The sequence below is a fragment of the Oxyura jamaicensis genome, chromosome 26, assembly GCF_011077185.1.
Source record: "Oxyura jamaicensis isolate SHBP4307 breed ruddy duck chromosome 26, BPBGC_Ojam_1.0, whole genome shotgun sequence".
In the NCBI taxonomy this organism is placed as follows: domain Eukaryota; kingdom Metazoa; phylum Chordata; class Aves; order Anseriformes; family Anatidae; genus Oxyura; species Oxyura jamaicensis.
Window position 1 is genome coordinate 536,525 of NC_048918.1, and position 4,178 is coordinate 540,702.

The window sequence follows — 4,178 nt, forward strand, 5'->3', positions numbered from 1 at the left end:
CGGCTTGGCTGAAACCTGCTCGTTTGCATGCTCTCGTCGCCTCTAATTAAACCCGTGTGCTGCCACTGCCCGTTTGTCTCCCACTGCCTCTGGAAATCCCCGGGTGCCGCCGCGGGCTGCGGGTCCGGGGCAAACCCCTCGCTGCTGGCACAGGGAGCACAGCTGTGCCGGCAGCGGGTCTGGGGGGGCTCCTGACCCTCATCTGGGGGGGTGCAGCCTCCCTCAGCCATGGGGGTCAGAGAGGAGTAGGGAAGCAATGGGGGGTGGCACTGGGGGGTGGCACAGGGGTGGCCCCAGGGACACCAGCTTTCCTTCTTCACCCCAAAACCTAGCTGCCATCACAGCTCCGTGGCTGCTGTTTTACTTTTTGGCCTCTTCAGAGCGAAACCTCAGCACATTGGGATTACCAGCCTCCAGCCGGGTCTCTGCAGCTCAGCCGTGGGCCACCAACTGCGCAGCTGTCCCGGCACTGCGGCCGCCCGCCAGCATCCTCTTGGGCACCCTGCAGAAATGAGAGAGAGGAGCAGAAGCAGCGGGTTAACGGAGAGGAGAGGAGGAGGCTGCTCAGGTGCTGCCTTCAAAAGCCTCCAAGGCTGCTGCAGGAGGGAGCTGGGGAAGCTGGTGCACCAGGAACACCCTGGAGCTGTCCTGCTCCTGCAAAGGGAATGCCACCCAAGGACTCGCAGGAGGGAGTGGTTTGGTGGGGACACCACGAGGTTCCTCTGGGGATGAAGGCGGAGGGGAGGCAGCACCCACAGGGCAGAGGGACACAGCGGGGTGGCAGGGATCCAGCTCTCGTCACCAGCACCCAGTTCGTGATGCCCTCATGTGGCGACGCTGCGGCGCGGGCGCCAGCAGCGCCCAGGCAGGATGCGACCCGGGAGCGTCCCCACGGCCACACACTCACCGTAAGAGAACCAGATGCACCCCAGCCCAGGGTGACAGCGGGGAATGAGCGAGCAGGACATGAGGAGCAGGCGGGGACAGTGATGTCAAGGCATCACTGAGCATCCCGCCATCTCCCCCTTTTTCACCCCAAAATGGCATCCCAGCCCATTGCCAGGAGAGCTGGGAGATCCGGACACATCATCACTGCCACAGCTGAAGAGGCCACGCAGAAGGCAGGAGGACTTGGTGGATTTGGGCATCGCCGAGAGGGACGTCCCGGCCCTGGGGGCTGTGCCCAGCAGCACACTGAGCCATGCCAAGCCGTGCTGAGCCGTGCCGAGCCGTGCCGAGCCATGCCGAGCCGCTCCTCCGGCCCAGGCAGAAAGGCCCGGTGCAGTTTCCCAGCCCCCAAGGGGTTAACGGCCCCCCACGTCCCGCGGTGGAGTGACGAGGAGCTGCCGGTCCCCAGCAATTAGGCAGCAGGTCCGGGTACACCGCGGCCCGCCCTGCGCTTCGCCTTGCTGACGTGGGGACAGACCCAGGCTGCCGGCGGTTAGCGCCGCTGGCCGGCACCCAGCCACCAGAGCCGCAGCTGCTCCCCGTCACCGCGGCCCCGGTGGCACCTGGCCGGGAGCGATGTGTCACCGGCCCTTCCCGGAACCCGCGGCCCTGCTGTCCCTCTCTGCCTGCACAGCCCCAGGTCTGCCCCAACCCTGGGGCCGGATCCTGCCCCTGCAGCCCCAGCAGATGCAAGAGAAAATCCCCAGCGGGATCAGGACGTGTCCCCGGGGCTGTCCCTTTTGCATGTGCCTGTGTCCCCCCCGTCCCCCCCCCCCGCAGCCTGCAGCAGAAAACTCCCTCGGGGCTCCCACACAGCACACAGGCCAACGCTGAACACCTAGCAGGGGGACACGATGGGAGCTGCAGGACGGGGCCTTTTTGTCCCCAAAAGCACTGCGTCTTGTGGCCAACCCACTGGTTTCGCTCATTTTGATACCTGGGGGTTTCCAAACCCAAAATGGCCCCAGGAAGGGGAATGTGGGGGCAGCAGCCCCCACCAGCACCCAGCGCCCAGCCCTGCTTCTCATGTCGCTCTGCAAAAAAGCAGCCCCCAGGTTTTGCTCCTAGTCCAGCTTGTTTGGGCTGCCTGGAAATGGCGTTTTCTGACGGCGGGCACTGGAGCGGCGGCCAAGTCCAGCTCCTTGCTCTGTGCTCTGCCCCGTCCTCCGCCTCCGCTCGGGGCCGCTGGGCTGGGAAAGAGCCTCCAGCTCTGCTCTTGGCTCTTCCCAGGGATGCTTTTGGTCCCCGGGGACTTTCCGAGCCTGGGGAAGGGCGATGGGGCCTGGCGGGGCTGTGCACAGGCTCACACCTCTGGTTGTGAGCCAGAGAGGTCGGTGGGGGCAAGAAAAATGAGATAACGCATTTTGTAATATTTTACAGTAGTGCCACAGCTGGTGCCACCCCCAGCTTGCCCAGTGGGGTGGCTGGGAGGTGTGGGGCAAGAGGATGCGAGGCAGCATGGGCATTGCCAGAGAAAAACCCCGCATGGGGTTTCCACGATCCGTAAACAGGGATGAAATAATCCCCAGCATAAATCCCCGGGGGCTGCTCTCCTGTCCCTGCTGGCACCCAAGGCTGAGCCGGTGTCACCGCATCCCCTGTGGCAGGGACCGGGTGGTGCCGGCGCCTGGGTTAATGAGTGCCCAAAGGACACAGGGTTTATGGCCAGCGTGGGGACTTTGCTTCCTCACAACGCCACAGCGCGTCACATCCCCAGGGCCACCGCTGGGGACAGTCCCCAGGGAAGAACCTACTGCTGCAGGGCCGGGCTGGGTGGGAGGGGGCACCCCAGTGCTCCCAGTAAGGGTCACTGGGTAGCCTCCTGCCCGCTGGGTCATGCAGTGGCACCGTGCCACAGGGCAGCCAGTGCTGGCTGGTGGCCGTGGGAGCGTCACGGGGACGGCACGCCTGGGCGGCCGCGGACCCCAAGCACCTTGCACGTCGCCCCGAGCAGGACTGGGCCACACAGGACGGGTGGGAGGCATTTTGCCCCGTACCCCAACCCCGTCCCCACGCCCCCCCTCTCCTCTAGGTCCCCTCCTCTCTCACCCTTGGGGACAGGGTGGACGAGGCTGGGGACACAGACTCACCCCATTACCTTGCATGTCTCTGTACCTACTGGGGGGGTTGGCACTGGGGGGGGGGGGGGGCAGTAGCCCCAAACGTCCCATGGGATCTGTGATGCCCCACAGCAGGACACCCGCGTCCCCCTTGAGAAGTGTCACACAAGTGTTCCCAGCCCCAGGGAGCACGGCGGGGCCGGCGGGACCCGGGCTGGCACCGGGCACTTCTGGGACCCTGCGGGGCCGGAGCCCCCGAAAATGGGGGGGGGGGGGCGACACCTGGGGACGGGGCGGCACGGGGCCGTGCTGCCCCCTGGTGGTCAGCGGGGAACCTGAGGCACAGCCCCGACCCCTGCACCCCGCCCTGCCCCCTGGGGCCGTCCCCAGCCCCCTGCCCTGCTCCTCCCTGTCCTCCAAGTGGGGGGAGCCGAGAAAGGAGGGCAGTGGGGACAAGGCCCCCCTCAGAATTGTCGGGGGGGGGGTCAAGGGGACACAGCGACTGCAGCCCTGCCACCCCTTTATCTGGCCCAGGTGCATCAGGATCAGGCAGGAGAAGCCAAAAGCCTCAAACCACACCCCAAAGCCCCCCCGCTCCGCACCAGGAGAGGAGGGATGGTGTGTCACCCCCCGGCACAGGGACACGTGCCCGGCCACATCCCGAGCACCTCACCGAGGACCAGTGGTGGCACGGAGCAGGGCTGGGGCAGGGGGGTCTCCTCCCTGATGCTCTGGGGGGTAGCAGGGGGAGACCCCACGGGACCAAGCAGGGCTGCCTGCCCAGGGACAAAGGACAAAGCCCCACGCTGCGGGGAGCTGCATGCTGGATCCAGCCCCTCCTTGGCTGCCGGGAAGGGCTCCCCACCAGCTCCCCTCCACTTGCCCAGTTTCAGCTGAGCCAGGCGGGCCGGGGTTACCCGGAGGGCAGAGGCGCAGCGGTCTGTGGGAGAAGGGCTCGGGTGCCACCGGCGGCAGACGTCACCGGGGCTCACCCAGGGGCAGGGGGAGCCTGGGCTTGGGGTGGGGGCACCATCCCCCCAAGGTGCCCCCGGGGCAAGGAACCCACGGCACAGGGCAGGTGCCCCAGGGATGCCCAGGGTGAGCAGGGTGAGGGCAGCTGACTGTGCCTGGTGTTCACACCCACCCCCCTGTTTTCCTACTCCCCACCCC